We start from the raw sequence: 14,181 nt of genomic DNA, 5'->3' as shown, positions 1-14,181 counted from the left end.
GACCTGGCTATTGTAAATAGAGCTGCAATGAACATTGGGGTGCATGTGTTTTTTTGGATTATGGTTTTCTCTGGGTATTTGCCCAGTAGTGGGATTGCTGGGTCATACGGTAATTCTATTAAAAGCAGAGAATCAGACTCTAAATATTAATTCTAACACAGAAAAAGTCAATTATCTAGAAAGTAATATGCAGAGTAACTCCTGGAAATTAGTATAAAGCTGTGAATAGTGACCTTATTCAAGAAAGGCTAAGAACATTTTAAAATAAGGGTGCATATATGTTTTTTCCCTGAGAATTAAGGTCATTCGTACAATGCCAAAGGCCTAGGTAGGTTCATGAAGTGGTAGTTGCATCAGTACATTGAACTGGTTGTTCTGTACTCTGGTAGCACAATAGTTTCCTGTTGCATAAGACTCTTATGTTAAGAAGGAAGTTGAATTTGGGGGTGACTTCCTGGATTAAACAGTGCATCAGTTCTAACCCAAGCTTTAGCCCTTCACGTCTGTAAAGAGCACTTTTTTCAAACATGAGTTCCAAGACGCTGAAATCTATAAAAAGTCTAACTCAAAAAAGGAATATTGCATTTGTCCAAATGGCCTCAGTTATTGTTTTTAATGCTAACATCTTACACAACAACCATGGTACATTTGTCAAAGCTATGAAATAAACTTTAGTGCATTACTACAAACTACACACTTTATTTGGATTCTCAACTATAATCTTTAATTTCTATGTACTTTGTCTCTCCATTAAGCATTTGCTCTTAGAACTACCTTGATCCCCCCAAAAGTTATTTAAGCATTTCTCAAACACAGGGAGAAGGTGGCAGCAGTAACAAAATGGTTAATTTCCATATCAAGAGAATTGCTTTTTGCCACTGAAGATGGTTGGCATTGAGTAGGTATGTGAGTATGGGGTGGGGATGGTATTTGTTTTCTCCCCTTCAACCAATTTCACAACTGAGTGAGCCTCAAGCTTATCTCTTGCCTCAGCAACTCCGAGAGACACCCAGCACAGAGCTGTACCCAGCACTTGATGATAATCTGAGTACTGCATGTAACAGTTCCCTGTGTGTTCCCAGGGAACTAGCCACACGGAGTCAGGAGGCAGTGAAGCAGCGCATCTATTTCCAGATACAGCCATGCTTGTCTTTGGTCAATTTGTGCTCGCCCCCCACCCCCCAATACTGCACATTTCATCTTCTAAATCGCTGTCTTGACGCTTCCTTTACAGAAAGAGTGGAGCAGGCTTTCAAGTGGCTAATGCAAGGAGTTGGAAGCCAGAATTTGTGGCTGGAATCCTACGTTAGCTGTGCTATCTCATACAGTCCTGGCTCTTCGGAAGGCAGTGGCAAGTGAAAGAACACAGAAGTCAAAGCTCCCCCCAAAGCCTGAGTTTTGATCCAGGCTTGAACATGTCTTCACTGTGTGACCCTGGGAAATGGCTTAAATTCTCTCTGCCTCAGCTTCACCTGTTATACAGCAATGGCAATGCTGGCTTGTGGAGTTGTGAGGAGTAGTCAGACAGCGCATGCTCATGTCTTGAGGTAGTAGGGGCTCCACGTGTATAACTTTTCCTCTTTAACCAGGTCCGTCATCACAGAAAGAGAAGAACGATGCTGAACTGACATTCAAAGTGGCAATGGACATTACTGACTCTTCTTTGACACCATCTCTTATTGAGGAATTCTGACATGCTAGACTTTCATGGCTGTTGGTTGCAATTCCTAAACTTATCATTCAGCCCAAAGTTTCCAGTTCTAAGACCAACATATAGAAAATAATCACTATCCAATAACTGAAGGCTTTCAATTTGGCTCCCAAGCCCCAAGTGTGACTACCTTTATGCCCAAACACAGAGAATTCCAGGGCTTTTGATCTTCAGCTGAACTCTAGTTTTAACCTGGCTGTCATGACCTTGCATAACCTGAGCCAACCTTACACAGACAAACTTGACCTCCATTGCTTTTCCACGTGCATCCTGTGACTCTTACCTGCTTGGTTTCTCTTCTGATCCTCCTTAATATAATGGATAATTTTCTTGTCTTTGGAAAGTTCTGTCCTGCTGCCTCTCCAGCTCAATTCTCTGATCCTTTCTGAGGTCCTCGCTGTTTGATGCCTCTCTCTGAATGCTCACTGGAGTTTAGTACTAAGTGCTACTCTGTGCGCCAACTATTTCTTGGGTCTCTACTTCGGTTCCCTGAAGGAAATGTAAACATCGCATATGCAAAGACTCAACCCAAACATCCTTTACTATCCCACAGTCACACTTGCCACCCAACACTTTGAAATTTCAACACTTTGAAATTAATTGCTCTGGAGGCATTTCTTACACGAAATAAAATTTTGGTAACTCTCTACGTGGAAAATCCTTTCAGTGGATCACTGTGTCTTGTGATATTGGGTAGTTAGAGAAGGGCGCCGTTATCACTTCTGGAGGGAATCAAATTTTAAAAGTAACTTTAGCATCTCCAGTGGGAAAAGATAAAGAATGTGAAAAATAGTTTGGAATTTCCTGGCTACCCAAAAAAAAAAAAAAAAATCAATCAGTAACTGAGCTGTTCATTTCAAAATGTTGAAATTTAGGTCTCTCTTAGGCATGGAAGCAAAAACTAGAATATATGGGTATTTATAACTTTGAATAACTTGGTTCTAGAAAATTCTAACTAAATATATATAAATCTCACAGAATAATGCCTTTAAATTTCACGTTAATCAAAGTAATCTCTATTTTGCCAAAATAAAATGAAGAAGCCTCTTATAATGGAATGGGCCTTATAATATTTATCAATTTTTCAGTGTTATTTTTTTAAGAAAAAATGTCATAATACTAGAAATACCCTATAACAAACACTCATGTTTCCAACCCTCCGAATTGGTGACTGTTTACACTTCATCATTTTAAAAAAAGTATTGTCATGTCCTTAATTTCAAAAACATCTAAGGGATAGTTTCCTTTTTCCACTCACAGCCAGTTCCATTCCGTATGCTCTTTCTTAGAGATAACAGGTATCACAGATTTAAAATGAGCATTCTAGCCTTTATTATACACATAATATGGCATATTTTGTGTATGTGCTTAAACATTTTCAGTAAGTGGTGTAGTACCCTACTCATTTATCCATCTGAGCTTGCTTTTACCTCTCAGTATCATAATTTCTCTATGTGTGTGTGAGTTTCAGTCTGTTCTACACTATGCAGAGACCACATTGTGTTTATCTGTTCATACTGAACGTGTATTTAAGTTATTTCCAGATTTGTTTATGAGTTTTTGCTACTCTAAACCATGCAGTAAGGGATGCACTTATCCAAAAATGGAAATTACTGAGACATGGAACATGTGCATTTTTAATGTTATTAGAGAGTACATAATTACTTTCCAAAATGGTTGCAACAATTTACAGTCCCCAAAACAATATGTGAAAGTACCAATTTCCATTCCTAACACTTGCAATTGACAAAAATTTTATTGATTGAAAACTTGACGACTGAAAAACCATCACAGTTGTTTTAATTTATAATCCTTGTTATTAGAGATGTTGAATGTCTTTCCATATGTGCCACTGCTATTTAGATTTCCTTTTCTGTGAATTGCCTGTTCATATTTTTACATTTTTACACAGAGTGGGATATCTTTTTTAGTTATTTTTTATCACTTTATATATTATAAATTCTGTAATAATTCTAATCTATGGTACATATTAATTAGGATATAGGTTAAGGTGTTACAGCACGTTGGCACTTAAAATCTTGTGGCTCAAACAAGATAGATATTTAATTATTTCTAATATAAAAGTCTAGATTGGTAGGACAAGGCTGGTACCATATCTTTGTATTGTAAGAGATCCAAGCTATTTCTTTCTTGCTTATCTGTAGTCCTTAAAACCTCCATCTCACAGTTCATGATGACCCATCCAGTTCCTACCATCATAAGAGCACATAGCTGGTAAGAAGGTAGAAACTGTAAGGGGAGGACCTATCTCTTCTTCTTAAGGACATGACTTTGTCACCCACAGCACTTGCTTTCATTTTTGCATTGGACAAAATTTAGTTATGTGTCTTTGGTTATCTGCAGGGGAGTTTGCGAAATACAGTTCTCAGCTGCGTGCCAGTGCGCACAGCTGAAATCCTAATGCCATGGAAAGGAAGAGATATTGGCTTTGGTGTAACAAACCATGGCCTTGTCACAATTCACCTATCTGGAGATCAGAATTTTCAAATGAACCCTTACTCCCAAAGTGAGACGAGCTCACTTCTTCCCTAAGAAAAAACAATACAAAGCCCCACCTAAAAACTACATCTATTTACTAGGGTTCCAATTCCAGGGTTCCTAAGTAATATGTGAACTTCTCCATTAAACTTAGATAAGATGATATCTCTTATCACTGCTTTAGTTTTGGATTTTAACTCTTGAATCCCCAAATGAATTAGAGACAGTTCTCAGGCAGAGAAAGTATCCCTTTGTAGGGTTTATTCATTTCCATCTCTGCTTGCAAACTAAGTATAAGTTGAGTTTATCTTTCTCATAAAAGTTTCCTAAAATTGCCAAGAATAAGATAGTTAACATCCATATTTTGAGTTTTTCTGAAAAGTTTTAATAATGTTGAAGGTTCAATGGGTCAATGACGTTTTCTAAATCGTTACAGGCATGAGTTTTGCATGTTCTTGCCAGCATAGCAAAGGTTACTATGATGGTCTCTGAGGTGGCAACCTGGCTGGACTACAGCTCCCAGTTATTCAGTCACATACCAATATCGGTACTGCCGGGGAGGTGTTTTGTAGATATGATTAAAGTTCATTATTAGCTCACTTTAAAATAAATCTGAGTTGGCCTGATTCAGTCAGTTGAAAAAACTTAAAAGTAGAGCTGAGGTTTCCCTGAAGAAGAAATTCCTCCTGTGGACACTAATTTTAGCCCATGCCTAAGAGTTCCAACCTGTCCTTCTTGATGGCCTGCCGTATGGATTTCAGACTTGCCTAGCAAGCCCTCAGTCATGTAAGCCATGAAGACAGTTACACAGGTGACGGTGATGATGATGATGATGATGAAGATAGATAGATGATATAGATAATTGATAGATGGATGACAGATAGATAGATGATAGATAAATTATAGATGATAAATTGGTTGATAAGTGGATGATAGATATTGATAACTAGAGAGATTCTACTGTATCTGTTTCTCTGGTCAAAGGCTGAACTCTGACTAGTAAATAGTTACCACTCTTTAGCCTGCAGTTTGTGCCCTGCTTATCTGTTGCCTCAACATTAAGCCAATGTCATTTATTACAGTTTTGTTGTGACAGGATCCCACTTCTGTTAACCAAATTCTGTATTAGTTAAGTAAAAGTTAAGTGTCTACAACAGAGAACACCTAAAATTCAAAGGTGCCAATGAGCCAGAAGATCACTTGTCTCACACGCAGAAGTTTGAGTAAATCATCCAAGGTTGGCACGGCTGTTCAGTGCTGACATCCTTTAAAACGATGTTTTAAAAAGTACTTCTTGGGCTTCCCTGGTGGTGCAGGGGTTAAGAATCTGCCTGCCAATGCAGGGGACACGGGTTCTAGCCCTGTTCTGGGAAGATCCCACATGCAGCTGAGCAACTAAGCCCATGCGCCACAACTACTGAGCCTGCGCTCTAGAGCCTGTGAGCCACAACTACTGAAGCCTGCGCACCTAGAGCCCGTGCTCTGCAACAAGAGAAGCCACCACAATGAGAGGCCCGTGCACCGCAATGAAGAGTAGCCCCTGCTCGCCACAACTAGAGAAAGCCCACTCACAGCAATGAAGACCTAACGCAGCCAAAATAAATAAATAAATAAATTAATAAAAAGTACTTCTTTATTCTTCTACCACATCAGAGTTAAATATTATATTTATTCTTGTTGTTTGTTTTTAAAAATTCTAACATATGTTTCATATCTTTAACACATTTCCTAAATGTGATCAGTGTTTTATCTTCCTCCAAGAATAAGGCTTTAGAATCTTTTAACTTCTCTCATTCTAACTATCCTCTTCCCCATCTTCCATGCATTATTATCAACATTTCCATTCTGGCTCACTTTAAAGTAAAATAATTCATGCTGTTATCATCATAATGTATGATTAATTTGCAATGAGATTTCCAATAAATTTATCAATTTACTTTATAAATATGTTTGTATTTTATTTATTAAATTTGAAGTTATTTTTTCCATTTCAGTCTCTATTTAGTGCATCTTAATTTTTCTAAGCTTGATAATGTCTTTATACAGTCCTCAACCTCGACTACTAATTTAAATGTGTATAGACAGTTATTCCTTCAACCCTTTGGAGCTATTGCATCCTTATCTTCTAATAGATATTATTGGTGATGAGAAATTTGCTGTTATTCTGATCATCCTTTATAGAAATGACAATGTGACTAGAGTCAGCACCCTAGAGGGATGGTACCCTTTTAGTCACAGCATACTGGAAAGGTGCAAGATTTAATCCCTATTTACACATAGGAAACTGGGTTCTTGTTTCCTTCCAAGTATGAGATACATTTGGCATCCGTCGCTCAGTTGGCATTGAAAGTTGGACCAGATCATTTATATGTAGTCCAGACTTTCCATAGGTCCTTTGACTCTGGGTTTTTCTCTTTGTGTTACTCATAAATTGTGCTCATGACTTTGAGTACAGACATTTATCTATATATCTATTTAAAATTGTAAAACATACTTTGTACATCATGTCTATGTATTTTGAATGGAGGGTTAGATTTTGCATTGCTTACAGTTTCATTTTGTCATTTCACCTTTTTTCTAAAGGCAAAATTCCTGGGCCATTATTATTTTAATGTATATTATTTCCTAGTTATAAATGTAATGTGTGTTAGCTATAAAAATTAAAACATTACCAAATTACATTTTCTTAACATTTTTCCTAGAAAATGAGGCACTTTTAATGACTTTAAAATATAGAGCTGAGATGCCAGCAGAGATCTTTCAACCAAAGAATGCAAAGACATTTAAAAAGCAGTTGTATATTAACAATTTTCTCTAATTCTTTTAATCAATCTGAGCACATTTTGAGTTCGTTCTGATGGTCACTGATGCCTTATATTCCATTCTTCAGGCCAATTTTGTAACAATATTGACTGACAAATTACACATTTTGATATGTTATTAATATTTACAGAGCTCCCATCCCAGGTTTATCACTGATGTCACCTTGAGTGGAAGAATGATGCTTAAACATTATCTAAATTTATGGCAACAAGCAAAGACAATTATTTTTTTTTTTAATTTTAGAAATCGATTCAAAGAGTTCATTTCAAATGGCTATCACATAGAATATTTGTAAAACTGGATTGCTGTCAACTTTTCGATAAAGAAAGGGAGTTTAAGAAAGCTAATAATTACAACCGCAGATAAAGCAGGAGCCCTACGAAAATGTACTACTTAGTCTCATCTTGCTCTTCTGGAAATAAAATTGTATTCCCAAGATTCTTAGAAGACAGAGAGGGGCACATTGCTTTGTAAGTTGCCCCAAACCTGGGAACACAGTGAGGGGGGTGGGCCCTGTTGGCAGAAAGACAAGGAGGAGCCAGAACTTCCCACTGGGCTGGGGCAGGTGTGGTCCAGCTGCTGCTCTGTTCTTCACAATGAACCTATTCTGACAGGAAAAGAAAAACAGAGCATGGGCCCTTTTTATTCTTTCTTCTGAAAAGAGAAACATATATAAGCAGCCTGTTCCAGTTGAACATCATGACATTTTAGTGGAGAAATGCATATGTGATTTATAATATTTAGTGAGGTCAGAAACAAGCCAGGGCTCTTTTCGGGGGAGAAGCTGAGAAGCTAAGTTTCAGACAAGAATTGAGGTCACAGTCTGATTTAAGTCAGGGTTAAAGAAGGTAGCCCACTGTTCTGAATTTTCCAATCAACCTCCCTGGAGGTGCAAGCAACCAGAAATAACTATTCTCTCTTTTCAGTCACTTTGGTGCCACTTTGTAAGAGTTCAGTTCCATAAGCCAACACTCAGGACTCCATGCACTCACTGTTAACTCAATGTTTGAACATCACATCCTCATCCCACCTCCCCTCCCTCAGACACGCCTCCTAGTTAGCAGAAGTGCTTAGAAGACTCTTTACATCATAGCACCAGGTTGGCATCATAAGTAACATAAGAACATGACTTTGAAATCCCTCTTTATTTCCACTAACTAGTGGTCCCATGTTTTCTTTTAAAATTTTCTATTAATTTTTATTTTTATATATTTATTTTTAACATCTTTATTGGAGTATAATTGCTTTACAATGGTGTGTTAGTTTCTGCTTTATAACAAAGTGAATCAGCTATACATATACACATATCCCATATCTCTTCCCTCTTGCATCTCCCTCCCTCCCACCCTCCCTATCCCACCCCTCTAGATGATCACAAAGCACCAAGCTGATCTCCCTGTGCTATGCGGCTGCTTCCCACTAGCTATCAGTTTTATATTTGGTAGTGTATATATGTCCATGCCACTCTCTCACTTTGTCCCAGCTTACCCTTCCCCCTTCCGTGTCCTCAAGTCCATTCTCTAGTAGGTCTGTGTCTTTATTCCCATCCTGCCACCAGCTTCTTCATGACCGTTTTTTTTTTTTTAGATTCCATATATATCTGTGAGCATACGGTATTTGTTTTTCTCTTTCTGACTTACTTCACTCTGTATGACAGATTCTAGGTCCATCCACTGCACTACAAATAACTCAATTTCGTTTCTTTTTATGGCTGAGTAATATTCCATGGTATATATGTGCCATATCTTCTTTATCCATTCATCTGTTGATGGACACTTAGGTTGCTTCCATGTCCTGGCTGTTGTAAATAGAGCTGCAATGCACATTGTGGTACATGACTCTTTTTGAATAATGGTTTTCTCAGGGTATATGCCCAGTAATGGGATTGCTGGGTTGTATGGTAGTTCTATTTTTAGTTTTTTAAGGAAACTCCATACTGTTCTCCATAGTGGCTGTATCAATTTACATTTAACCAACAGTGCAAGAGTGTTCCCTTTTCTCCACACCCTCTCCAGCATTTACTGTTTGAAGATTTTTTGATGATGGCCATTCTGACTGGTGTGAGATGATATCTCATTGTAGTTTTGATTTGCATTTCTCTAATGATTAATGATGTTGAGCATTCTTTCACGTGTTTGTTGGCAATCTGTATATCTTCTATGGAGAAATGTCTATTTTCTACGAAACTACCATTACCCTGATACCAAAGCCAGATAAAGATGTCACAAAGAAAGAAAACTACAGGCCAATATCACTGATGAACATAGATACAAAAGTCCTCAACAAAATACTAGCAAACAGAATCCAACAGTACATTAAAAGGATCATACACCATGATCAAGTGGGCTTTATCCCAAGAACGCAAGGATTCTTCAATATATGCAAATCAATCAATGTGATACACCATATTAACAAATTGAAGAATAAAAATCACATGATCATCTCAATAGGTGCAGAAAAAGCTTTCAACAAAATTCAACACCGATTTATGATAAAAACCCTGCAGAAAGTAGGCATAGAAGGAACTTACCTCAACATGATAAAGGCCATATATGAGAAACCCACAGCCAACATCGTCCTCAATTGCGAAAAACTGAAACTATTTCCACTAAGATCAGGAACAAGACAAGGTTGCCCACTCTCACCACTGTTATTCAACATAGTTTTGGAAGTTTTACCCACAGCAATCAGAGAAGAAAAAGAAATAAAAGGAATCCAAATCAGAAAAGAAGATGTAAAGCTGTCACTGTTTGCAGGTAACATGATACTATACATAGAGAATCCTAAAGATGCTACCAAAAAACTACTAGAGCTAATCAGTGAACGTGGTAAAGTAGCAGGCTACAAAATTAATGCACAGAAATCTCCCACATTCCTATATACTAATGATGAAAAATCTGAAAGTGAAATCAAGAAAACACTCCCATTTACCATTGCAACAAAAAGAATAAAATACCTAGGAATAAACCTACCTAAGGAGACAAAAGACCTGCATGCAGAAAACTATAAGATGCTGATGAAAGAAATTAAAGATGATACAAATAGATGGAGAATACACCATGTTATTGGATTGGAAGAATCAACATTGTGAAAATGACTATACTACCCAAAGCAATCTACAGATTCAATGCAATCCCTATCAATCTACCAAGGCATTTGTCACAGAACTAGAACAAAAAATTTCACAATTTGTATGGAAACACAAAAGACCCTGAATAGCCAAAGCAATCTTGAGAAAGAAAAACGGAGCTGGAGGAATCAGGCTCCCGGACTTCAGACTACACTACAAAGCTACAGTAATCAAGACAGTATGGTACTGGAACAAAAACAGAACTATAGATCAATGGAACAGGATAGAAAGCCCAGAGGTAAACCCACGCACATTTGGTCACCTTATCTTTGATAAAGGAGGCAAGAATATACAATGGAGAAAAGAAAGCCTCTTCAATAAGTGGTGCTGGGAAAACTGGACAGGTACATGTAAAAGAATGAAATTAGAACACTCCCTAACACCATACACAAAAAGAAACTCAAAATGGATTAAAGACATAAATGTAAGGCCAGACATTATAAAACTCTTAGAGGAAAACATAGGCAGAACACTCTCTGACATAAATCACCGTAAGATCCTTTTTGACCCACCTCCTAGAGAAATGGAAATAAAAACAAAAATAAACAAATGGGACCTAATGAAACTTCAAAGCTTTTGCACAGCAAAGGAAACCATAAACAAGACCAAAAGACAACACTCAGAATGGGAGAAAATATTTGCAAATGAAGCAACTGACAAAGGATTAATTTCCAAAATTTACAAGCAGCTCATGCAGCTCAATATCAAAAAAACAAACAACCCAATCCAAAAATGGGCAGAAGACCTAAATAGCCATTAATTTTTAAACTATAACTTTTGTTATATACTGCCCGGCATTTGTATATGCTTACATTTGGACCCAGCCGGGTGGGGTTGAGGTTTGAAATGGTTTCAGTCCTGTTATAAGAAATCTACTTTTACTCTGATAATTAATGTCCATTTAGGTAAATTAATAACTATATTTTTTTTATATCTGGAATTTCTAATTAGTTATTTGCCATGTTGTTTTTCTTATTTTAAAGATTTTATCTCTTTAAACATTGTCATCATAATTGTTTGGAAGATTATTAAAGATAATTAAAGGTAATTTAAGCATTTGTAATCCTTGCTGTATTAGTCAGCTCGAGTGGCCATAATAAGATACTGCAAACTGGGTGGCTTAAACAATAGAACTAGTTTTCACACAGTTCTGGAGGCTAGAAATCTAAGATAAGGGTGCCAGCAGGGTTGGTTTCTGGTGAGACCTCTCTTCCTGGCTTGCAGACAGCCTTCTTCTTTCTGTATATTCACATGGCCTTTCTTCTGTGTGTATAAGGAGTAAGGGAGAGAAAGAGATCTCTGTTGTCTCTGCTCTTCTTATGAGGACACCTGTCCTATTGGATTAGGGCCACATTCTTATGACCTTGTTTTGTTTTTGTTTTTGTTTTTGTGGAACGCGTGCCTCTCACTGTTGTGGCCTCTCCCGTTGCGGAGCACAGGCTCCGGACGTGCAGGCTCAGTGGCCATGGCTAACAGGCCCAGCCGCTCCGCGGCATGTGGGATCTTCCCGGACTGGGGCACGAACCCGTGTCCCCTGCATCTGCAGGCGGACTCTCAACCACTGCGCCACCAGGGAAGCCCCTCTTATGAATTTATTTAACATTATTTATCTCTTTAAAGGCCTTATTTCTAAATACAGTCACATTGGGGTTAGCGCTCCAATGTATATGTTTGGTGGGGACACAATTCAGTTAATAACAAAGTTCAAAAATTTTGCTTTGTTCAGCTTACTGACTTGTCAGTATGGTGACTGATTTCCCCAAGACAAAATATAAATTAAAAATTTTAAAATGAGAAAAAACTTTAAAACATGATTACTATGTTCAAAGAGATAAAAGAAAAAAGGATCAAAAGTCAATAACTGAATAAAATTTCCAAAATTGAAAAATATAATTACTAAATTAACGAAATGCACATTTGTCATTTTTGGCAGAGAACTCATCTTCAGTACTATTCCACATCCAACACATGTGCTCCAGATGATGAAGGAATCCCTACAGGGCAATTTTGCACTTTACTTTTCACGGTTCGTAGTGCTGTAGCCATTCTGAATGTGGTTTATTTCTGGATAATTCCTTGCCCAAGATTTCTACAAGATATATATTTTTTGATTTGGGACCACAGGATCTGAAATTTAGAACCCAGTGAGAGGTCCAGGGAATCTGACAAAGACTGATAGATGTATATATAAACAGGTACATTAGACTATCTATAAATTTTATTAAATATTATATAATAATACTTCCCCAATCACTTTCTCAAACATGCTCAAGGGACAGTCTTTTTAAAATATGTATGTAGGGCTTCCGTAGTGGCGCAGTGGTTGAGAGTCCGCCTGCCGATGCAGGGGACGCAAGTTCGTGCCCCAGTCCGGGAAGATCCCACATGCCGTGGAGCGGCTGGGCCCATGAGCCATGGCCGGCCGCTGAGCCTGTGCGTCCGGAGCCTGTGCTCCACAACAGGAGAGGCCACACAGTGAGAGGCCCACATACCGCAAAAAAAAAAAAAAAAAAAAAAAAGTATGTACATTTAACACATGTATTGATATATATGTTTCTTTAAGAAATCTTGCTAAATTCCATAATTCTAATGAAGATGTTCCACGTTATTCAGTTTTTCTGCTGCCATAAAAACAGCAACAACATCAACAAAATAGCAGTGGTAGGGAGGGGAGCTTTGCAATGTGTTTATTAGGATATGATGACAATGTTCTGTATGAAATGCATCTGTTGTGTGACTGGTTGCTCAGTTGATTTATTTAACTGGTTATACACACTTGTGAAAGCTTTAAATCTCATGGGTCGTTTACATTTGATTAAATCTTAACTTTGTGGTCCTTTTTCAATGCCAATATCAGTAAGGCTCTCAGTATGGGCTGGGAGAAATGCAAACGAACATATCCGAGGTTGTTAATGTGTGACAGACACTGGAATACGTGCTTAAATCTCTTGATTCATTTTATATTTATAATAAGTAATTTGAGGTACATATAATTTTATTTTACAAATATCACAAATCAGGACATTGAGTCTCAGAGAAATAGACCATACTAAGTCATCCAGCTACCAGTACAAGAACAGCATTTGAGATTTCAGGAAAGGGAGGGATCAAGATGGCAGAATAGGAAGTCCCTGAGCTCACCACCCTCCACCAACACACCAAAACTAAAACTAAATATACAGCAACTCTTGATGAGAATGACCTTAAGACTATACTATAAAACTAAAGTAATCAAAACAGTATGGCTATGGCACTAGCACAAAAACAGACACATAGATCAGTGGAACAGAATAGAGAGCCAAAATAAACCCATACATATATGGTCAATTGATATGACAAAGGAGGAACAATACACAATAGAGAGAAGACAAACTCTTCAATGAATGGTATTGATAAGAGTTGATAATTACATGTAAAAAGAATGAATTAGAATATTTTCTCACATTGTGTACAAAAACAAACTCAAAATGAACTGGAAACTATAAAACTCCTAGAAGACAGCCTAGGCAGTATGTTCTTTGACACTGGTCTTAGCAATATTTTTTTTGGCTCTGTCTCCACAGACAAGGGAAACAACCAAAAATAAACAAATAGGACCTAATCAATCTTAAGACCTTTTGCACAGTGGATAAAACCCACAAAACGAAAAGGCAACCTACTGAATGGGAGAAGGTATTTGCAAATGATATGTCTGCTAAGGTGTTAAAATCCAAAATATATAAGGCACTCATACAACTCAATATCATGAAAACATACAACCTAATTTAAAAATGGGCAGAGGACCTGAATATGCAGTTTTCCAATAAGAAATACAGATGGCCAACAGGCACATGAAAAGATACTCAACATTACTAATCATCAGGGAAATGAAAATCAAAACCACACTGAGATATCACCTCATACCTGTCAAAATGGCTACCAACAAAAAGACAAGAAATAACAACCATCAGTGAGGGTGTGGAGAAAAGGGAACCATACAACACTGTTGGTGGTAACGTAAATTGGTACAGCCACTGTG

Source organism: Globicephala melas, chromosome 12, assembly GCF_963455315.2.
Source record: "Globicephala melas chromosome 12, mGloMel1.2, whole genome shotgun sequence".
Taxonomy (NCBI): domain Eukaryota; kingdom Metazoa; phylum Chordata; class Mammalia; order Artiodactyla; family Delphinidae; genus Globicephala; species Globicephala melas.
This window is presented reverse-complemented; position numbering follows the sequence as displayed.